The 22,972-nt window shown below is 62.7% G+C and overlaps 1 protein-coding gene across 4 annotated transcripts in view; it reads right to left on the bottom strand.

Moving 5' to 3' along the window:
* The window catches only part of NTNG2 (netrin G2), a 53,682-nt gene extending 51,901 nt beyond the window's left edge, over nt 1-1,781 (bottom strand). Inside the window, exon 1 of one of the 4 annotated variants that reach the window (XM_051835344.3) lies at nt 1,629-1,781. The gene's annotated coding sequence lies outside the window, so the exon portion shown is untranslated. Of the gene's footprint in view, nt 1-85; nt 1,193-1,628 lie in introns of those variants that run through there. The other 3 variants (XM_051835343.3, XM_089321926.1, XM_051835347.3) reach the window with 3 other exon arrangements.
* Between the last annotated feature and the right edge of the window lie 21,191 nt (nt 1,782-22,972).

Raw genomic sequence — 22,972 nt, 5'->3', positions numbered from 1 at the left:
GCCCCGGGGGAGCCTGCACGGCCGCCGAAGCCCGGCCGGGCGCGCCGCAACAGCGCCCCGCACCGCCCCACCCCGCCCGCCTTACCCGGGCTCGGAGCGGCTTCCCGGAGCGCGGAGACGCGGGAGGCCGAGGACCGCCGCCCGCTCCGGCCGGCGCTGCTGGGGGCTAGGGCCCGAGGCCGCGGGCCGCCGCTCCTTCCCCGCGCCGCGGCCGCCGCCGCCGTCAGACCCGGGCCCGGGCGCCCTCCGGCTGCCGGGGGCGCCGCCCGCAGCCGTCCGGGAGACGCGGGCCCGGGCAGGGGGCCGCGCGCGCCGCCCGCATCGCCCGCCCGGCCGAGCGGAGGTCGCCGCTAACAAGTGCAAACTTTTGCGGGCCCCTGGGCGGCTCCGGGGGGACCCGCTCTGGGGCGCCAGGCGGCCCCCGGCCCGGGTGGGCTCCGCGGCGGCTCGTCGGGGCGCGGGGGCATTCCCCCGGCGCGCTCGGGCCAGCTGGCGGGGCGCTGCCGGGCCCCCTGCGCCGCGCTCCAAGTTAATGCCGAGGCCAAATCCTCTTTGCCTTCACTCGCGAGCACCATTGGGCTTTTATCTCTCGGTCTGATCCCGGCTGCGTAACTTCCTCTGTGTGGCTCGCACACACCATCCCACCACGGAGCAGCGGCCTTCTTAAAGGTGCAGGGAGGAAATACTGCGAGACTCGGGGGGCGCGCCACGGCCCGGGCAGGGGCGCGCCGGCGGGCAGGCGGCCGCGGGAGCGAGCCGGCCCTGGGGGTCGCCTCCTGGACATCTCCGCCCGGCCTTGGGGGCCGGCGGGTCCCCGCTCGCCGAGTGCAGCCTCCGCCGCGGGCTCGGGTCAGGCGCGACCGGGCGGCAGCTTCCCCTTGCAGCACCCGGGGGCCTGCCCGGGCGCCAGCGCCCGTGGGTGTGGGGGCTGCCCCATCCGCGCCGCCGGGGAGGGGTCCGGGGAGGCGGTTCCCCCACCCCCAACGAGCCGAGGGCTCGGGGCTGCTCTGCTCCCCTCCTCTCTCCCTGGGAAGTGCTGCCACCCAGAAGGCCCCCTGAGCAGTGGGTACCGGGGTGGGTAGGTGGGTGGATTTGGGGAGATGGGGAGGGGGAGCGATCGCGGCGCACAATCCGAGCCTGGATACCAGCTGACACACCGCCGCCTCCACCCCTGATGGGCCCTGCATCTGAGGGAGCCAAGCCAGCGCCTGGGGAAGCGCAGAGTAGGGGGCAGGAGTGCGTGCGGGGTGCTCTGCCTTCCCTGGGGGTGAGCCTGGGAGCAGGGCGTGGGCGGACTGCTGGCCGCTGGGAGTTGGCACCTCCGGGCTGCCGTGGGCTCTCCAAGCTCCTGGAGGCTGGCAGCCAGGAGCCTGGCAGGGCTGTGGGGAGGGCTCCCCCCAGCCTCACGGGGGCCGGTGTGGGTTCCAGGTGCTGCTGGCCTCCTTGGGGAGGGTTCTCAGCGCCTCAGCACTCAAGCAGCCAGCACTGTCGTTTGGATGCAGCCAGAACAAAGGGCCTGAGGACAGAGAGAGAGAGAGAGAGACACTGGTCCAAGGTCAGAGAGGGTGCTGAGAATGGGAGAGCAAGATGTGGCATCTCCTGGGGCGGTGCCCCACCGCCTGCCTTACCTGCACCTTCACCCCTCCCGGCTCTTGGCTCCCCTTCAGCCTGGAGAGAGGGCTGTGCTGCCGAGTACGTTGGCAGGGTTGTGAGGAAGCCGGCAGAGAATGCAGAATTATAGATTGTCAGCTGCTACAAAAACACACGAGTGTTGATAACCTGACCTGCACTGAACCCCTGTTTTGTGCCAGGCTCCTGCAGCTCAGTCTGCGTGCACAACTCACGGAATGTCCCCAAGCCCCGGGGACGTAACTGCCGTTAGCAAAGCCCCAAGTTAAAGATGACGCTGCGAGACATTAGGTAACTTGCCCAAGGTCCCACAGCCAGGGCAGACTCTGGCCCGGGGCGCAGGGCTCTCGCACTCCTGGGTGGTGCTCTGCCACCGCCCGCCTCTCTGGTTAACTTGGGGTACCGCCTCAGTTTCCCTACTTGGGCATGCAAGCAGCGAGCCCTGCCATTTCCAAGGAGGTACGGGAGCTGCCTCTGCTCCTGCCTGCTCTCAGGACATGGGACACGCCCTCCCCAGGCCAGCCGACACAGGCCTGCCCCGGTGACCCGCTCCCCACCCCGGTCTCAACGCCTCCAGCAGGAGGCGGCTCCTCAAAGGATGGCCGAGAACACACCGCAGTGATCTGACTTTTGAACATTCAGCCTGCAAACAGCAGCGCAGGGCCCAGCGTGGCCTCCTGCACAGGGTGAGTGATGACCCAGGCCGGCCTCCGCCTGCTGTCGCCCCAGGGCTGGGCCATCAATCCCCGGGAGCCGGCCTGCTCCTCCATCATGTCAGGACTGGATGCTGTCAGGAGCAGCCAACGAGACCTGCAGGAGGGTGCATCGTGTGTATTGCTCGCCTCCACACCTGGGGCGTGTCCTGCCAGGACGGCCTGGGCGGTGCCTCTGTGGGCGTGGCCAGCAGCCCTGGCCTCCCTGGCACTCCGCCTCTGCCGCAGGCTGACCCCGACGGGTTTTTCCCAGGGACCGGGTCCTGCATTTCCAGACCCTGCAAATCGTGGGGAAGAACAGCAGGACTGAGACGAGGGCCCGGATAACGGGCTTTCCGTGGCTCGGCCCCTGCCTCGCTGCGTGGCCTGTGGGGGGAGGGGGAGCTTGCTTGCCTGCTCTTGGCCTCAGTTTCCCCATCTGCACCCGGGAGGCGCTGGGGTCCTGGCTCCAAGAGACGGCGTTTCCTTCCAGGAAAGTGCTGATTTTCCAAGACAGGGAACAGATAGGATTCCAGCCATCGGAGGACCAGGTGGCCGAGGGAGCGTTCATTTGGAAACTCCATTACTGCTCCTTCCGAGCGGTCACCTCCTCCCGGCAGGGAGAAGAAAGCTGAGCAGAGGGCAGGAAAGTGTTAATGAATCTCCCAACAAGTCCTCATCGGCTGCCCTCTCCCAAGCAGCCCAGTCGCCCTCTTCATTGGCGGCATTTGGGCTTCTCTGCGCAGTCTTGATTTCAATTGTGGATGTGGAATCTGCTATCAAAAACATCTATATAGCAATGCAGCTCATTCCAGCTGTTATTTTTTTTTTTAAAGAAAAGATTTACACATAATCCTCCCTGTAGATGTGGACTACAGAGACCCCACACCGCAGCATGGATGGAGAGGCGAGGCGGGGGCTGCGTGCCTGCCTGTACACACAGTCTTTCTATGTTGCTCCACTCCCTTGCAACGTGAGCAAAAGGCAACAACACGAGTGACACGCAAAAATCATCGAGGGGCTTTGCCAGGAGACGTAACAGATGAGGTCCAGCTCTCTGGGGACTTCCCAGAGAAGGCGAATCCTGCCGGGGCCGGATGGAGGGACGGACAGATCGGAGGAGCTCCCCCGGCTGCTTCAGGGCCAGAGTCGGCTCCCACGCTCTCGGCCCCGGCCTTGCTCGCTCTGTTTGCTCACGCAGACCGAGATTTGAATTCCTCAAGAAACTCTGTCCCTTCGACCTTGAGCAGTCGTGATGCAGCTGAAAGCAGGCAGCAAGAGCCTGAGAACCAGCCCCGGGCCCGGGATGGGTTTAAGACACCTTGCGCCCCTTGCTTCTACGGCCAAGGCAGGGGCAGGGGAGAGGGGCCCAGCCTGGAGCCCCAGGCCTCCCCCAAGGTGACACCTCCACATAGTGGCAGAAGCTGCGAGAAGCCCTCCGGCTCCTCCCTGCCAGTTCCCAGCTCTAATCTCCAGACATACTCCCATTAATTATTATTACTGTATTAATCATACATGTGATTAATTCAGCGATGGTGATTCATAATTGATTGCATTTTATATGGCGTCTTTCATCCACACATCTCCTAAGATGTGCACTGCCTACAACAAGAGGCGCATACAGCAAGCCCGGTTCTGTGCTGTCTGCATTTTGTTGGATAAACTTCGCTTCACGGAGGCAGGAGGCTAATGGTCTTGGGGTGGGCTGGGTTTGCCAGCTGCAGTTCAGGGCCCGATCCACGCCTGGGTGGGACAGCTCGCAGCCCCCTGCCTCGCCAGCTGGTGGCCAGGCCCTGGCTGGTCCGCACACCCCATGCACCTGGCGGGCAGGGCTGGTGGGCAGGGCTGTGCTGACACTGCAGGGAGGCAGGGCCACACAGTGGCTCTGGACCACAGCTCGAACACCTGCCTCTCCCTCCAATGACCCACGTGACCTTGAGCAAGCGACTTCCTGTTCTGCCTCAGTTTGCCCAAATGAAAAATAAATTGATAACCATCCCTGTCTTCCTAGGGTGATGGTAAAAATTAAAAAGCAATGACGCACATAAGGCAGAGGAGCCGGCATGGAGTAAGTAGGCAGTAACTGGAGCGGTGATTGGGGGCGTCCTGGGGACAGTTCCAGCCGCAGCAGCTCTGAGACTGGACTCGTCCCTTCTCCTCCAGACTCAACTTTCCGCTGCAAAGTGGGATCCCAGGTCAGTTCCTCCCAGATCCTAAAGGAGCAGTGAGTGCAATCGCAAAGTCAAGTGGCCCTGGGTGTGACCCTGACCCCGGGGACTCGCCGTGGCAAGCCCCAGTCTTCTCCCCTGGGAAATGGAGGCTATAACGAGATGCAGTCACCCAGGCCTGGCGTAAGGGTGTGGCGAGTGGGGGCTTCAAACTTCCAAAGAGTGCCTAACGCAAGATGGCTCTGGCACCACACACCCGGGCTCGGCGCGCGGAAGCTCCCTGGTCACTCAGGGTGGGCCCACCCTAAGCTGGTGACTCGGGGGTTACTTTGTCCCCTACTGTCCTGGGACGGAGTGGTGCTGCCATCTCCACGGGTCAGCAGCGGGCCCGAGTGGCCCCGCCCCTTCTTGCAGGCAGGAGGGCACCCGGGCAGGTCAGTGCAGGCTCTGCCGAATGAGTGGGAACCCCCGCCTCTGACCAGGCACAAATCCAGGGGTGAGTGGGCAGCAATCTCTGGTGCAGAAGACCCCCTGGGCAGGACCAGCTGCTGCCCAGTTCCATAGTTTCTGGAGCCTCTGGGGATTCCTCAGGGTGGGGGGATAGGCTGGACGGGAGCCTTGGGCCTCTTCTCAAGCAGCGGTGGTCCCTGTACATCATTTCCATGCAGGCCATCGTAGGGCACCTGCTAAGTGCCAACCATGTGTTGGCACCTCCCGGCCCGGGGTACAGCAGGGGCCACAGGGCCACTGGGTCTTGCCCTTGGTGGTGGTGGTGGAGGGACTGTCCAGTAAACAGCAAGTGCTCAATAGATGCTGGCTCTGACCAGTTGTCACTCACCAGCGTCTACCCGGCCAAGGCCCTCAGATCCAGGACAAGGGGAGGGTCAAGGCCCTCATTTGGCCCAGCAGAGGAGACTGATGCGCCCGAAGAGTAATGGGGTCTCACCTGTCTGCCGAACCTGGGAAATTAATGGGGACAGCAGCCCTGGCTCTCCTGCCGCAAAGCCACCACTCATTCCCCTGTGCTTTGGGGACTGCCGCTCCCAGTCTCAGCGGGAGGAGCAGGCCATGGAGCCCTCCCCCGGGCCCTCCCACCTGCTTGCCAGGTGTGCAGGTTTCTGACCGGGGGCTCCCGGGTGCCAGGGCGGTTTGGGGGTGATGGCGAGGCGCGATCAGCAGGGAAAATGCACCTCAGCTTTTCCTCCCACCCACGCCTCTCCCCAGGGAAAACATTTTTCTTCCTTACGGAGGGAGCAGGTGACCTGGGCGGCCAGGACGGCACAGCAGATGTGGCGTCTTCCTCTCAGACACGCGCTGGTCACAGAATAACTGACCCGGTTGTGGGGGCACCTGCCCTGCCCCCGGCCTCTCCCTCCCGCCGCCCCGGACCGCGGCGTGGTTTCCCCAGCACTGCACCCCTGCTCCTCCATCGCTGGTGTCAGTCTGAAAACAGCCTCACGGAGGCGCTGGCCCAGAAGACCCGAGTCCTGCCTGCGTGAGTGGCTGCCGCACGCGGGCGAGCTGGGCGCCGGAGCCCCCGGAGCGCGGGCGGCCGCGATTCTGGAAGTTTGGCAGTGAGCGGGAGATGGACGCAGAAGGGCATCCCTCTGGCAGCCTCCTGCCCGGCCTCAGCCCCACGTGGTGCTGCAGGCAACCATCGGCCTACCGACTTCTGCTCTGCCAAAGCACCGAATTCCACACCCTGCAGCTTCATCCCTGCCCCCCCAAGCCGCCACTCCCCCCCAAGCAGACTGTGGCAGAGGCCACAGTGAGACGATGCCCACAGCGGGGCAGGCGCCCTCACACTTGCTCCTTGGCTCTCGGGGTGCTGGCCCAATGGATGGAGACGGCCCCGTGCCCCGTTGGTTTGCTGTAACCTATGACCTCTAGGCTGTCCACGCGTAGCTCAAGCTGCCCCCACTTTGGGAGGGCTCCTCCCACTCCTTGGGGTCCTCTCCCTTCACCCTGGCAGCCTGCTCTGCTGGCAGTCCCGCCCTCAGCGCCTTTGTCACCGTCACTGAGTACATGCAGATGTGCGGGTGCGGAGCGGCCGGCCGGCAGTGTGGTCCAGCGCTCTCTGCTTTTCAGGCACCTGAGAGTCGTGACCCCCAACACAGCCAATGGGGCCTCCCGGGGAGGGTCTTCTTTTGGATGGGGGGGGAAACTCTGGCTCTGAACTCTCCACCCCCCACCCATCGCCATCTTCCTTGGCTCTGCTAATTCCAGGACCCAGCTCTGCCGGCACTGAGCAGGGATACGGTTGTCTCACTCTGCCCCTACCCGACCCGGGGGCTCAGCCAGGACCCCTCCCTGCGGCTCTCATTGACCCCAGCTCCTTACACTGCCTTTGGGTGGCCTCCGTGGTCCAAGCCGAGACGGCTCAGACAGGGGTTCGGATGGCCCATGTGCACACATGCGTCCTTAGTGCTGCAAGCCTGGCACCCAGGAGCCAGGGCCCGGGTCCCGGCAGCCTGGGGCTGGAGTGTCTCCCCTCACTCCGTCCTGGGGCAGCCCTCTGCCCCTCAGCTTCCCCTCTGTGCCACGGGGACACCGATGAGATCACCTCTGCAGAGCGCTCAGAGGGGACCGGGATGCCGGCTCCACGCTGACCCTTGACCCCGGATGGTGTCCTCAGCCCTCCCCTTGCCCAGAGCAGCCGTGGGCCGGTGGGAACAGGAAGTCCTTGCTCCGCCTTTGGCTTTGAACCCAGGAGATACAAACGGGGGCCACAGCACAGCCACAGGAAGTGACCGCCCGTCACCCAGCCTCACCCCTCCATCACCCACCCTGCACAACAGGGAGGGCGAGGAGCTGGCGGCACCGGGGCCTCCCCACGCCGGCATTGTCAGATGACCCCACCCCCTCCCCGCACGTGGGTCCCTGGGCTCGGCCAGTACAAATGTTCGCCAGAATGATCTGCAGGAAGACACCTCCCTAGGGGGAGGAGCAGCAGGCGACGAGCGGCCCGGTCAGAAACCTGACATTCCCGCGCCTGGCGCACGGCTCAGGTGGGGCCCGGGAAGCGCGTGGCAGCCGCGGGGGCTGCGAGGACAAGGCCTGAGCTCCGGTCTGGGCTCTGCAGCTCTAATTTCTGTCCACGCAGGCTCCAGAGAGACGGCCACACCCCACCTGGTGCCTGCAGGGTCCTGGGCACCCAGGGGTGTCATAAGAACGCTGTTGCCAGCTGTGATGATGAGGTGGTCCCAGAAGGAACCTCTCAGCGCTTGGGGCCCCCAGTCCAGGCTGCTGCCCTGGGCCTGCGCGGGCACCGTATCTGCCGCTGGCTGAAACGCTGACAACACTGTGTGCGGTCACTGGCTGGTGAGGGGCCCAGGCCCTGAACCCCCCCGGGCGCCCCCCCCCCGTTCCCCAGGCCACCCAGCATGCTTCCTCAGATCGCTCCTGGTCCCTGGCCCCCCTCAAACCCTTCCTCGCGCTGCTGCCTAGCACGGCGGAGTCCTGCAGAGCCTGCTGTGTGCCAGGCTCTGACCCAGGGGCTCCCCGACACAGCGAGACAGACAAAGTGAGCCCAGGTGGCGCGCGGTGGCCGTGGGCCAGGGGCAGGGGCAGGGCGGGGCACAGCCTCCTGGGATGGCCAGAACCGTACCTGGCCTCCAGCCACCTGGCCTGTCCACACAGCAGCAGGTACTGATGGCAAGAGGCCTGGCCTTAGAACAGCTAGGGCCCCTGGAGGGGACTGGTGGGAGTCCCTGCTGAGTTCCCCTGAGCCCCCTCGTCATGCAGCAGTGACCCGCGGCAGGCGGTCAAGGCCAAGGGCTGGCCCGGGGGGCCACTGAGCAGAGGGGTGACGGCCGCTCCTCCACCGAGTGTGTCCTGCGGGTGCTCCCCGCCCCAGCCCCGGGTCCAGTCGTGGGTCAGGAGGCAGACGCAGCAGGGGCTCCTGCTGGGGTCCCTCCTCGGCTCCCAGAGGGCAGGCCCACCCTGCACTGGGGCCCTGACCCCCGTGCTCCTTCCCCGCACGGCGCACTGGGAGCGCTCTGCCCGGGGGCTTCCGTGTAGACCTCCTGTGCCTTGCACATAGTAGGTGCTCAAGAAAGCTTTGCTGCCTGCAGAACAGACCTGCACCAGCCGCCGAGTCTTTGGCTGGTCCACGGGCCCAGCCCGGATGCTGCGGCAGCTCGCCTCCTTCCGCTCCCTCCCTGTCTGCCCGTCTCCCCCTCGGCCTGGCCCGGGGCACCTGTGGCGTCTCTCTGAGCTCCTGCACTCTGCCTGGCGTCTCCTGGTAGATGGACGGGCACCAGAGCTCCCAGCACGCACCGCCTACGTCGGGCCCACTACACCTGCCCCGGGTCTTCGCTCACCTCGCCTGCAAGGCCCTTCCTGGGGATTTCGCCTGCTGGAGGGGGGAAGGAGAGGAAGGAAGGCCGGCAGGTGACAGGCAGTGGCGGCAGCGCCCAGCCCCTGGGGCCCCACCAGGCTGGGAGGAGTGAGACAGATCGAGGGTGTGGCTCGCGGGTGACCACGTGGAGGCCCCCGCTGCTCTCCTGGGCGGGTGACACAGTCATGGCTCTGCCTCCGTCAGGTGTGCCTTGTATCCAGACCTCAGTCTCCACATCCAAGAAATGGGAATAAAAATAGCTTCTCTTGGAGCTGGTGTTGTCACGCAGCGAGTCCCGGCTGCTCCTCTTCCAGTCCAGCTCTCTGCTGTGGCCTGGGGAAGCAGTGGAGGATGGCCTCAGTCCTTGGGCCCCTGCACCCATGTGGAAATCCCAGAGGAAGCCCCGGGCTCCTGGCTCCCGGCTTTGGATCGGCACAGCTCCAGCCATTGCAGCCGTTCCGGGAGGGAACCAGTGGATGTAAGATCTCTATCTTTCAAATAAATAAATAAATCTTAAAAAAAAAACTAGGACCAGAAAGGCACTGCTGTTGCTCCCTCCTCCCGCTGGGCGTTGAGTCTGTGCAGGCGCCCAGCTTGGTAGCAACTCCCTCCCTGCCCACGGTGCTGTCCACTGCCTGTGAGTGAAAACTGAGGCCCATGGTGGCCACACCCAGATCACCCAGCTGTCAGAGGCTGACCCACGACCCCCCAGCTCCCCTGGGGTCCCAAGCCCCTTTATTTTAAGGACTTTCTAAGCCAATTTTAACCAAAGCCAGGGCCGTCTGGGGAGGCGGTGATGTCCGAGGTTGCACCAAACCCATGTCGTCCTCTCCTCCGATGCCCTCACCCCCTCCCTTGGAAGCGCCAGGGAGTGGGGAAGGCGTGGTGCCGAGCCCCCTTGGCTTAAACTGGCGCCCCTGTGCCGGTTTGCCCTGAAGACCGAGATGAAAAAGGGCAGCGGAACGCGCAGAGGGGGGCAGTCGGAGGAAGGGGAAGACACGTGCTCCCGGGTGTGAGGCTGCGTTCCCTGGCAACAGCTTTCACACCTCGAGCAAGTGGAAGCTCCCACCAGCTGGCCCCGCCGCTACGGCACAGCCTGGGCGAGCATCCTGCTCCCGAGTGGCAGCGTGGCACCGGCCGCCCAAGGCACAGAACCACCAGCAGCCTCGGACCGACCTGCCCAGGATTCTCGGTGGCCAGTGGAGCCGGTGGCCCAGGGCAGGGGAGGTGGACAGAGAGCTGAGTTCACTTCCCAGCTTGGCGAAGAACTGTTCCACCCGGGACGAGGCAAGGCACCTCTCGGTGACTCGGTTTTCACATCTGTGAAATGGGGTCACTGACCCCTCCCACGGAGGGTAGTGTACTGAACAAGTGGAGACACAGAGAATACTCAGCACGCAATCTGTTCACGGCGCCTTCCTAGGAATTTCCTCCAGAGATTCGGCGTCTCAGGGATGCACCCTTCAGTACAGGACGGGCTCCTTTCAATGCTCACATTTCATTCAAGCTCATTTTTATTTATTTGGACTGGAGAGAGATGAGAGAGAGGTTGACGACGCAGATGAAGGCGAGGAAACCAACCTGGCACAGCTGGCTGCCGGGGTTCGAGTCCTGCCTCTCCCGTCACCAGCTGTGTGATCCCGGCCGAGCCACGGCTCCCTCTCAGATCTCAGATTCCTGTCCTCTCGCGTGATCACCGAGGGAATCAAAACGGCCAGTCGTGTGCAGAAGCTGCGGAGGCCAGTCCGCGTGCCAGGCGAGGCCCCGGAGCCGAAGCAGGTGCCGCCCGAGCTGTCACCGCCGCCGGTTTCTGAGTCCCGGCAAGCACGCGGTGGCGGTGTCAGTGATGCGTGCTGGGAAATCTTTCCTGTAAGCCTAAAACTTGCCCCAAATTAAAGGAAATCAATCAATCAATCAGTCTGCCATCTATCGCCATCATCATCATCATCTATCTTGATCTCTTCGTTCTCTTATCTATCTCTATTTATCATCTGTCATCTAGCTTTCTTCGTCATCGTCATCTATCTCTGTATCTACTCTCTATCACCTTCGTCCTTCTCCTCCTCATCTCTTTATTTTACTTTCTCTGTATATCTGTCTTTCACCTATCTGTCTGTCTGTTTAGCCAGCCAGCCCTCCATACCCAAAGATTTTTATCCGCGGATTCAGCCCACGTGGTTGGAGACTATTTGGGACAGTTGCATCCGTGTTGAACATGTGCAGTTTTTCCTTGTCATTATGCCCTAAACAGTGCAGGCAACAGCCGTCGACACAGCGTTTGCTCTGCACAGGGCCCTAAGGCATCTACAGATGATCTCCAGTCGACGGAGGGGACGGCGTTGTGGCACGCGGCTTACACCACTGCCTGTGATGCCGGCATCCCATGGAGCACCAGTTCGAGTCCTGGCTGCTCCACCACCACCACCACCACCACCACCACTACTACTATCACTACTTCTGCTTCTTTTTAAGATTTATTGGTTTATTTGAAAGGCAGAGTTACAGAGAGAGAGGGAGAGACAGAGAGGTCTTCCGTCCACTAGCTCACTCCCCAAATGGCTACAACAGCCAGGGCTGAGCCAGACTGAACCAGGAGCCAGGAGCTTCATCCGGGTCTCCCCCATGGGCAGCAGGGGCCCAAGCACTTGGGCCATCTTCCACTGCTTTCTCTGGCCATCACCAGGGAGCTGGATTGGAAGTGGAGCAGCCAGGACTTGAACTGGTGCCCATGTGGGATGCCAGCACTGTGGGCAGCAGTTTAACCCACTATGGCCTCCCCTATTTGCACAAATATGCATGACCCCTTCTCTGAGGGGGGTCTGGGCTGGGCCAGGACAGAGATGGGCGGGGGTGGTGGGGGGAATCAGCCGGGCCCCTCCTTGGTCGGGGCGAAGCCGGGCTCCGGGCCCCTGCCAGCTCACAGAGCTGCAGGATGGATGCACACAACACACCTGCAGATGACAGAGGCAGACTGGGGGTGCCACGGAGAGCCCTGGGGCCCGTGTGAGGCAGGGACCCTGGGATGGGTGTGGTGCCCACCCGGACAAGTTGGATGGCAGCCGAGGGGGCCTCGGGCAGCACAGGGCAGGGTCCTGGGCTGACCATCCTGAGCCAGGTACCCACCCTGGGTGAGCCCGGTCAACACCGAGTCACCAAGTCACGTTGTTAATGACAGAAATCAGGTGAGGAGGGCGTAATTGGGTAATTCCGTTGCCTCCCGTAGAGAATTGTGATTTAATTAAGCAGGCCGAGGACAGCACTAGGTGGCTGGGGAAGTCCAGCCTGATGGTCTGGAGAGACTAGAACATCTGGCAAGACGAGGGGTGGCCCAGAGCTGTGCTGGAGCCGGGGCTGCGGGGGGTCAGGGTCCAGAGCGGGGCACCGGCCAGCTGCTGTCCCTGGGCGGGTGGGAGCCAGACACAGGGCAGCAAACCAGAGGGAGAGCTGGCTTACCGCTGGAGAGTGGGTCTCGTGGATGAACTTCCAGACTTAGGAGCAGACGGTTGCCAGTACGTCGGCCCTGGCACATGCGCCGTCTTCCAGAGTCTGCCGGATTTTTAGCTGTGTGACCCCAGGAAGTCACTTAACCTCTCTGAGCCTCAGCTTTCAGGTCAGGGTCACAGGTGGGGCACGCACCTGTTGGATAGAGGCTGATTGCTCGCTATGGCTGTGTGTGTGCACGTGCGTGCGCGTGCGTGTGCAGGTATGGACGGGGTGACCGTCTGGGACAAATTCGGGGATGTTGTGCTCACAGCGCGTGGGGTGGAGCTGCCATTGCTGCCTCCAGGCCAGAGTCGGAGAGATCAAAGGCCTCAGGCCAGTGTGGGTGGGGTGGGTGCCCGGGTGTCATACATATCAGCGATGCTTGGAGAGAAAAGGTGACCAGCACGCCTGGAGCTGAAGAGGACGGTCTGTGTGGTCAACCGGCCGTCAACACATCTGTTAGGCAGTGATGGACGGCCCTGGACGCTGGCCTGGCCCCTCCCCCCATCGCCACCCTCATTTCCAGAGATAACGGAGGTTGCTGGTGATTACTTAGGAGTGAGTGATGCCATCACCCTTTGTGATCTGTTGACACGGCGGTGTGCGGGCTCCGTGCTGGGCACCACTGGCCTGGCAGCCAGAGGTCCACTCGTGGAGCTGTCGGGCAGGGAGGTGGCCACTTCAGAGTAGCAGGTGCGGAGGGAAAGCCATCACAGGGGCAAGAAACGGGAAAAGCTCCAGGGAGCAGGTTTTGCTCCCGCCCATCCAGGCAGAGCAGCAAGCAGAACTGAGGTCCCCCACCCCGCTCCCCGTCTCCTGCAGCCCGCGCCCCCGCCCCCCCAATCTTCCTGCAAGCCTGGAGCAGCTGCTCCCGCGTGGCTGTCGCCGGGTCCGCAGCCCCGGCATGGGGCTCGCGTTTCTAATTGGCGCTTTCCCAGGCTGTGGTCATCGCTGCCCAGCGGGAGCCGCGCGGGGAGCCTGCCCTGTGGGCCTCTGCACTCGGCCTCCCTGTGCGTGGCTTTCTTTCGGTTCTCTCTTTGAAGCGGCCCCTTCATTCTATCTGTGTCATCTCTCTGCTGCCATCTTATTAGGGAAAGCTGAGCCCTCACCCCCGGGGGTCCCGCATTGTCCTCCTCCTCCCAGAAAGCACCGAGCTGCAAAACAAAACTGTCAAAAGGCGCATTCTGCCTGCTTCCCGGCTGGGGTGGGGCGGCGCACGTGGCTGCGGGCAGTGAATAGGGCAGCAGTGGGACCCCAGCTTCGCAGACCCTGAGAGAAGGGGCGAGTCCAGCAGCAAGAACCCAGTGCTTGGGCGTGAAGGGTTTTGAAGGCTCATTAATATTCAGTGCCTCCTTCCCACGGCAGGGAGGGGCAGGATGCTAATTAATCACTCGGAAGGGCAGCGTTGCCCCCAGCCCACGCAGCACTTTTAATCAACAAGTCTCCCGACGACCTTTCGCCACGGGGGTGATAGATAACCAAGGGGCTGCTCGTCCTCCCAGGGATTCCGCCGCAGCCCTGCAGTTACAGGGTCGCTCCCAGCTCAGAAAACCCACGCGGCTTGCCACAAAGAGCCGGCACTACAGAGACCATGACCACTTGCTCGTGTGACAAACCTCTTAAGGTGCCTCCCATGCACCTGGGGCGGGGAGAGGCTCCGGGTGGGGGGACAGTGGGGGTGGGAGCAGCCACAGCCCTCTCCTCTTCAGGGAAAAAATACCTGGCCGGGCATTCTCCCACACCAGGTGCCTGGGCCCGCTGTGCTGCCTGTGTGTCCTGCTGTACCTGCTACGAGCAGCCCCCTCGGGTAGCACAGTCGTCACTTCTGGTTTACAGCTCAGAAAACCACGCGTTGGAACTGACCGGTCATCCGTCCCCAATCACCACTGCCCAAGCCCACGTTGCACCATCACCTCCTTTGCCCATGCTGTCCCCTCTCCTAGCCCTGACTCCGTCCCCCTGCAGCATGGCCGCAGCCTCAATGCACCACCCTCTGTACCCACACTGGCCCCCCCATCATCACGTCCTTGTTGGACTGCGCGTCCAGGAGGAGGTGGACGAGAGCGGCCTTGGTCTGTGGCTTGGAGCTGAGTGTTCACAGCCTTTCTGGTGACCTTTGCATGAAGGCCCAAGGGCAGCCCTCAGCCGGGCTGAGGTTGGAGGTGACGTCTTCACCACCTCCGTGACGGGCTGCGGGAAGCAAGCCCCAGGCGTGTGCACCTGCCGGCGTGGCAGCTCTCAGACTGGCCAGGGCCAGGGACCTGCAGCCTCCCCGCAGGGGGCCCAAGTCCCACTTCTTCTCAAAGCTGTCCCCTCAATGGGGTGACACATGCCCCAGTCCTCATCCTCCAGGCTGGTCAGGCCACTGTGGGTGCTGGCGGCACAGGAGAGGTCACAACGGCTTCCACAGCGGGGACGTTGTCCTGGGTGGATACAGGTGTGGCTTCGGGAGGAGGACTTGTCCCCCGACCCCGTCCCTGGATGGCTCTCAGAACGGGCCTTCCTGCAAGTGACATGTTTGGGGTTTCGTTGGCAACACCAGGGTGGGGACAGTCACCTGCGCCCAGGGGCCGAGCTCGCCTGGACCTGCGAGGGAAGAAGGATGGGCCGCCAGGCCCTGCAGCCATGGCCAGGGCTCAGCCGAGAGGCCCTGGAGGGCCGAGTCCGCAGAGGGTTCCCCCGGCACGGGCAGCCCCTGGGACGGGGAGCTCACCCCAGGAGCAGCGCCCCTGCCCCTGGCCTTCGGGGGGAGAGAGGCTCGTTGCTCCTCCCCCGCTGGGGTGCATGGCCCACAGGAGGGGGCTGGTGCAGGGGCGGCTGGTGCAAGCCAGAGCAGCCCATTAAGGCACAGGCCGATCGATACTGGCAGCAGTTGGGGGGGCTAAAAGCCTCTCCAGGCCCCAAGAGACAAGACAGGGGGCTGTCTGGATCCCTCTCTGGACGGAAGCAGCGCCCAGGCTGCGAGGGGGCGGGGCGGCAGCGGTCGGCGTCCCTGGAGCCCACCCCGGGCCCTCCCCAGCCCAGCACTGGAAGGCGCTCGGAGGAATCTCAGGGTTCCCATTTGGCAGACGGGAATCCCGAGAGCTGAGAGGGGAAAGGTGTGCCTGAGCTCACGGCTCCGCCTCCTGGCACAGCTGTCTCTCCTCCAAGGCCTACAGATCTGACCGTCTGGGTCGTTTCTCTGTTTTGTTTTGTTTGTTTGTTTGTTTGTTTTGACAGGCAGAGTGGACAGTGAGAGAGAGAGAGAGACAGAGAGAAAGGTCTTCCTTTGCTGTTGGTTCACCCTCCAATGGCCGCCGTGGCGGGCGCACCACGCTGATCCGATGGCAGGAGCCAGGTGCTTATCCTGGTCTCCCATGGGGTGCAGGGCCCAAGCACTTGGGCCATCCTCCACTGCACTCCCTGGCCACAGCAGAGAGCTGGCCTGGAAGAGGGGCAACCGGGACAGAATCCGGCGCCCCGACCGGGACTAGAACCTGGTGTGCCGGCGCCGCAAGGTGGAGGATTAGCCTAGTGAGCCGCGGCTTTGGCTCGTTTCTCTGTTATTAAGGACACCAGTGACATAACCCCCTGGGAGGCGCTGATTACCACCGGGCTGCCCCAGTGCTGGCCCAGGGTGGGCGCGGCGCTGGTGGTTGTTAAGTGGCCCCCTGTCTTCTTACCCGCGGTGCACAGGTGAGTGACCTGGGGGTGAAACACCACCACGCCCGGGCTGCTGGGGCTCCTCGGTGCCAGGCATCAACATCCAGTTAAGACCCCACCCGCAGGAGGGCCAGGCGGCGAGGAGGGCGTCAGGGCTTGCTGGGTCAGGTGACTCAAGCCCCCCTCCCCCGGCCCCAGGGCTGCCTGTCCTGGTGCTGTTGCCTGGGGGCCCTGTGCGCCCCGAGTGGACCTTTGCCTTGGCCAGTGCCACCCTCTTACTGGGCAGAGCCCCTCTGTGACCTCATGGGACAAGAGGGTCTCCAGAGTCCTCCCCGCTGTGTCCCTCTAAGGTTTGGCCGGTCATCGCCATCTGGGCTCCAAGAGCATTCATGGAGCCCTCGTCGAAGGCCAGGCTCTGGGCCTACGGGCTTCATGGATTTTCGTGTCATCTTGCCGAGGGTCCCAACTCCGTCAAAGGCAGGCCCCACTGCTATTCTCGCGGTACAGGGGTCACCCTAGAGAGTGGCAGGACCGGGGTTGGTGTGATTCCTGCCACCCCTGGCACCTTCGGTTCCCAACCTCACCAGGTGAGAACAGGTGTGGCTTTGCTGCTGTGGAGGGACCCTGTCCGTGGCAAGGGTGGGGCTAAGGGCTTAAGCGAGAAGCTGCGGGCGGCCAGTCCTTGGGGGACCCTGCCACTTGGCCTCTCTCCTGTTCCTCTGCCGCCCAGGCAGGTTCAGCGAGGACCACGGAGCGGCCATCTCACTGTGGGTGCAGAGGGGGCTGTGGAGAGAAGGCCCCCACGTGGGTCCCCAGGGATGAGCTCCCAACCTGCCAAGGAAACAGGAAGTAGGCGACGGACACTGCTGGCCTTGGCCTCCTCTCTCGTGTGTTGCCAAGTGCAACTCTGGGAGAGCCCGGCGCCCTCAGACCCCTACCCAGAGCCATTTCCCCAAATCAGATGTGTGCTGGAGGGGCCAGCATAGTGATATGGCAGTAAAGCCGCCGCCTGAGTCACCGGCATCCCTTATGGGCGCCGGTTCGAGTCCCGGCTCCTCCACTTCTGATCCAGCTTCCTACTGATGGCCTGGGAAAGCAGTGGAGGATGGCCCAAGTCCTTGGGCCCCTGCCATCCATGTGGGAGACCTGGAAGAAGCTCCTGGCTCCCGATTTCAACCTGTCCCAGCCCTGGCTGTTGCAGCCATCTGGGGGGGGGGGGGCGCGAGCCAGCAGATGGAAGACCTTTCTTTCTCTCTCTCTCTAACTTTCAAATAAATAAATCTTTAAAAAAACAAATGCACGCCTGGGGAGGGCGCTGGGTGCAGTTAAGACGTCCCCTTGGGCTTGGGTTCCGATCCCAGCTTCACTCCCACTTCCAGCTTCCTGCTGAGAAGGCTCAAGTAATTGCACTCCTGCCCCCAATGTGGGAGACTCGGATGGGGTTCCAGGTCCTGGCTTTGTTCCAGTCCAGTCCTGGCCGTTACAGGCACTTGGGGAGTTACCAGTGGATGGGGGCTCCGCTGTTGCTCAGATAACTTTTTAATGGTGCATCGGTCAATGTTCCTCTAGGAGTAGAAAACAAGGCTTTGTAGGGTCAGCTGATTCCCAAGGAGTGGACATTACAGGGTTCTCCAGAGAGACACACAGGGACCTCAAAAACTTCATGGGAAGTGGGATTAAAAGATAGGTGTGGGCTCAGTGGTTAGGCACCCCCATCCCATGCTGGAGTGCTTAGGTTTGGTGCCTGGCTCTGCATCTGACTTCGGCCTCCTGCTGATGTGGACTCTGGCGCTCCATGGTGCTGACCGAATGGTTGAGTTCCTGCCACCCACATGGGGAACTTGGATGGGGCTGCAGGCTCCTGGCCTTGGCATTTGGGGAGTGAACTGGGCTATGGGAGCTGCGTCTCTCTCTCTTGAAAGCAAATTATTATTAAGTAACAGATAAGTTTATCTGGTGCAGAAACTTTGGAAATGCATGCAGTTTTATTTGTAACACGTTTCCATGGACTTCTGGAAGGCCACGCCCAGGAGAGGGGATTTGTTGAGGGAGCTGGCTCATGAGGTGGTGGAGACACCTACGGGCTGGAGACCCAGGGGCGCGGGGACACAGCTCTCACATGGGGCTGCCAGGGGCCTCCAGTGCAAGTCGGGGAGTCCACAGGCAGAACCTGGGCTGTGCTGGCTGAGCGTAGGAGAAAGGTGTCCCAATTCCAGGAGAGAGAGAGAGAGAGAGACTCATTTCTCCTCCTTTTCTTCTTCTTCTTTTTTAAAATATATATTTATTTTATTTGAAAGTCAGAGTTACACACAGAGAGAAGGAGAGGTGGAGATGCAGAGAGAGAGAGAGAGAGAGAGAGAGAGAGAGAGGTCTTTCATCCGCTGGTTCACTCCCTTGTTGGCCCCAATGGCCAAAGCTGCGCTGATCCGAAGCCAGGAGCCAGGAGCTTCTTCAGGTCTCCCATGTGGGTGCAGGGGCCCAAGGACTTGGGCCATCTTCCACTGCTTTCCCAGGCCACAGCAGAGAGCTGGATCAGAAGAGGAGCAGCCAGGTCTTGAACCAGCTCCCATATGGGATGCTGGCACTGCAAGTGGTGGCTTAACCCGTTGTACCACAGCGCTCCCCCACTTTTTCTTCCAGCCAGGCCCTCCGCTGAGTGAGTGGTGCCATCCACATTCCACACTGGCGTGAGGCTGAACCTTTTGTACTTGGTCCACAGACCCGGTACCCTGACAACACCAGCCTCCCTCGAGCCACCTCACGGACGCACCTGGAAGTGACGGTGCTCTGGTGCCCTTGGTCCAGTCCTGCTGACACCTAAGGGTGGCCATCCCAACAACCATCTCAGCAAACTCCTTCAGCTGCGATGGACAACCAGCCCCCGGAGGAGCCGCAGTGCAGCACTGACCCCACCCCTCCCTCCTGGGCTTCTTCCCCTCCCTGGGCACTGGGGTGCACAGCTCTGCTAATGTGGCAGAAACACACACTCCCCAAAGTGAGGGGAGGGTAGCAGAAGGCAGTGGGAGTACAGGGGCTTCCCTGGCAGTGGGGGAGGGTTAGGGAGCCCCCAAAATAAACACCCTCCAATCCTCAGTGCCCCTGGAAAACTTGCAACTGAAATTCCTGCCCAAAGACCCAAGTTTCTGCCAAATTCCACCCCAAACTACCAGTTTTGTTCTCAACCCCCTGGTGTCCAACACTGCCAACATGGCCCGAAGCCCAAACAGTGTCCAAATCCTATTGCTGTCTTCCCAGTGTGGGCGCTGCCTGGGCTCTGCTGGGCGGTTCTTCTGTGGGCTCGGGCAGGGCTGCTCTGGGGCTGCAGCAGGACACGAGAGCCGGGCACTCATCATGGCCAGCCTGGCCTGGCCAGCGCCAAGCACGGGCCTTCCCCAGCCCCCATGCTGCGTCACAGACCTGTGGCTGCTGAGCCGCACAGCGTTGAGTGCCCCCATCACCCCTCCAGGTGGCTCCCAGCCCTTCCTGCAGCTTTGGCGGCCTCTCCGCTCTCTCAGCGCCCCTTGGGGGAGCCTCCCTGCTGCTTCCTGACCCTCGTCCCCCGCTGCTGCTGGCCTCGAATGCCATGGTTTCCACGGGACTTGGCTCCCCAACACAAACAGATGCTGAAACCCCAAAATCACTAGTCGGTGGTGCTAAGGAGGTAGAAACAGCCCACTTCCCTTGACTGGGAGGTGGGCTTGGTGGGAGGGCCCTGGGTCCCAGGGGCACGTCCCAACTCTCCTCAGAGACCAAACCAGCGGACCACCGATCTTGGACTCGAACCTCCCACGCTGTGAGCTGAAGGCTTCTTTCTCCCTGTAAAGTTGGTTTTCTCAGGTGTTTTATGTCGCTGATTAACACACCTAGCCTCTCTTTCCCCTCCCCCACCTCCGACGGAGCGCCTCCACTGCACATCTCTGCGAATCCTGTCTCCCACGAGCCCCTCCCTGGGTGCCCCCAGGCCCCTCCCCCACCTTGTCCCCCCAGGCCCCCACCCCAGGATGGACTGGAGACTGCTGGTCCTCCCCTGGAGGCTCAGGAATTGATCGTAGCTCCTGGAAGTGGGTTTTGGACCTGGGTCCCCCAGAACGGGGAGATGACAAGTGTGGGTTGCGTGAAGCCACCAAGCACACGGTGGCCTCAGGAAGCAGAGGCTGTGGCCAGAAGAGAGGCTCCGGGGCACAGGGGAAGGGCCCACTGGAAGCTCCACTGAGCCCCGGGGCTGGGGGGGGGGGGCGGGACGTGCCTGCCTCTTTGCCTTGTCCTGCAGAACCAGGCTTCACTGAAACACACAGACGCACACCCCGCCCCTCCCCACGTCTCTGCACCGTGCTCCCTGCTGTCCCTGTCACCCCTCACGTGTCCCCTCCTCCACACGCCCTTATTCTACCCAGGGTTTGACGTCATGGCCTCCAGGAAGCTCTCTTTGCCCCACCAGGGGCTGGGGCTCCAGGGTGGGGGGTTCTGTGTGTGCCTCCCCTGTGACCCCAGTGGCCCAAGTAGCACTCACCCCCATCGCTGCCCCACGCGCCAGGGTGCCAGCACTCCGAAGTGGGGCCCATCTTTCCTTTACCTCTGGACGCCCCAGTGCTCCAAGGCCAGGAAGAACGGCACTGAAATGGGGAGACCGCAGGAGTTACCTGGGGCGGCAGTACGCACAGCTGTGCGGTCACTGTGTGCCCACTTTCTCGTCTTGCCGGGAGGGGGCAGGGCCAGGAGGCTGGAGAAAGGGCAGGGCCAGCACCGAGCCACGTGAACACTCCGGGATGCAGAACTCACACACATCAGCAGATCTCGGTGTCCAGGGAGAGCTGGAGTCACTTGTCAAAGGGAAGGAGAGCTACTAAGTGCAGGACAGAACATTCTGGAAGGTTGTAGGGAGCGCCAGACATGCTACTTCCATGCAAATTAGCCGGACGCTCGAGCAGACAGAGCAGAGAGGCGTGTGTTTAAGGGGTTGGCTCGGGCTGCCTCGTACGTCCAACCTGGCTCAGGAACCTGCCAGAAAGGTGAGCTGGAGCCAGGCCAGGTGCGGTGGCTCAGCTTCTGGCAGAACTTGATGTGACTGGGTGGGGAGGGGACAATGTCCGTGGCATTCTGAATCTACCGGAGAACTTGACCTGTGTGCCCCGGGAGCCCCCGCAGCAGGGGTGGTCTCTGGGAGGAGACGGGAAATGACGCTGGGTCATGCCTGACCTGCAGCACACTGGCTAGGGTCCTCCTGGGACTCGGGGTTGGGGGAGGCGCTTCCAACCCAAAACCTCAGGGCGCTGGAGTGTGGAGGCCGCCTGGTGTCCATGGGTGGGGCAAGGTCACACGCTCAGCCAAACAAGGGGCTCCAGACACCGAGCAGAATCCTACGCAAGCACCATCCTGGGCCTGATCTGGGGAGCTTCTTGGCGGGGGGGATGCCAGGGAAGCTGGAGGGAGGCCCGTGCAGAGGTCGGAGCAGGACAGCCTGGCCCTGCCAGCTTCCTAGGGCCTGGGACAGTCCCAGCCGCAGCTACGGGTACTCTCACAGCATCCTGCTGGGAGCCGCCATTCCCCTCTCCGGGCCAGCCCGAGGCAGCAGAGCCAGGCCCCAGGGTAGAGCTGCCAGCCCGAGGAAGCAGAGCCAGGCCCCAGGGTAGAGCTGTCCCAGAGGAGGCTGACTCTGGGCAGGAGTCCTGGATGCTGGAATCAGGGACCTAGAGGGATGCTCTGGCCGAACCTTCTGACCTTCACCTCGCCAGCATCGCTACCACGTGGCCACTGCTGCCACGGTTACCCCACCACTGCTGTTACTCCCACCACCATCCCTACTGTGAGACCACGGCTGCCACGGTTACCCCACCACTGCCGTTACTCCTGCCACCATCACTACTGCGTGACCACGGCTGCCACGGTTACCCTACCACTGCCGTTACTCCCGCCACCATCCCTACTGTGTGGCCACTGCCGTCAGTTACCCCACCACTGCAGTTACTCCCGCCACCATCCCTACTGTGAGACCACGGCTGCCACGGTTACCCCACCATTGCCGTTACTCCCGCCACCATCGCTACCATGTGGCCACTGCTGCCACAGTTACCCCACCACTGCTGTTACTCCCGCCACCATCCCTACTGCGTGGCCACTGCCGCCACCATCCCTACCGCGTGGCCACTGCCGCCACCATCCCTACCGCGTGGCCACTGCCGCCATGGTTACCCCACCACTGCCGTTACTCCCGCCACCATCACTACCGCGTGACCACGGCTGCCACGGTTACCCCACCACTGCTGTTACTCCCGCCACCATCGCTACCACTGCCATCACCATCACCGCCACTGCTGCTCTGGACACCATCACCGCCACCGCCACGGTTACCACCACAGCTGCCGCCACTTCCTGCTGCCCCCTTACAGCCACCCCCGCTCGGCTGCTGGGCTAGTGCTGCCATTTCCTTCAGTGCTGTGGCCACCCCGCTGCTGTTACTGCAGCTGCTCTGAGTGCAACGGCAGCAGGAGTGGCAGCCGTGATGCAGGAGGGGGGGCCTGGGCTCCGCCTCCCCCATCATCTCAGGGACAAGGAAGTACGCGAGCTCCTGGCAAGACTCCCACCGCTGGCCGCCGGCAGAGCGGACCCTAACCTGATCACACCCTTCAAACGGTCTGTAACGGCTGCCCCAGGCCACCCCTGGAATGCTGGCCTGTAGTCTCCGCATGGCTCAGCGCGTGGTGAGACGACCCCACCCCTTCTCATACCCCGGCCCCTTCCTGCCTGGACGGGCCTCACCTTGCACTTCCTGTGTCTCCTGTCTGGGCTAGAGTGCTCTTGAGAGATTTTTGAAAATGCTTTTAAAAATGTATTTTTTTTTTTTTTTTGACAGGCAGAGTGGACAGTGAGAGAGAGAGACAGAGAGAAAGGTCTTCCTTTGCCGTTGGTTCACCCTCCAATGGCCGCCGCGGCCGGCGCGCTGCGGCCGGCGCACCGCGCTGATCCGATGGCAGGAGCCAGGAGCCAGGTGCTTTTCCTGGTCTCCCATGGGGTGCAGGGCC

Source organism: Oryctolagus cuniculus, chromosome 1, assembly GCF_051225735.1.
Source record: "Oryctolagus cuniculus isolate XC-2025 breed Fujian yellow rabbit chromosome 1, ASM5122573v1, whole genome shotgun sequence".
NCBI classification, from domain to species: domain Eukaryota; kingdom Metazoa; phylum Chordata; class Mammalia; order Lagomorpha; family Leporidae; genus Oryctolagus; species Oryctolagus cuniculus.
The sequence above is the reverse complement of the archived record's forward strand: the minus strand, read 5'-3'. Positions and strand labels throughout refer to the sequence as shown.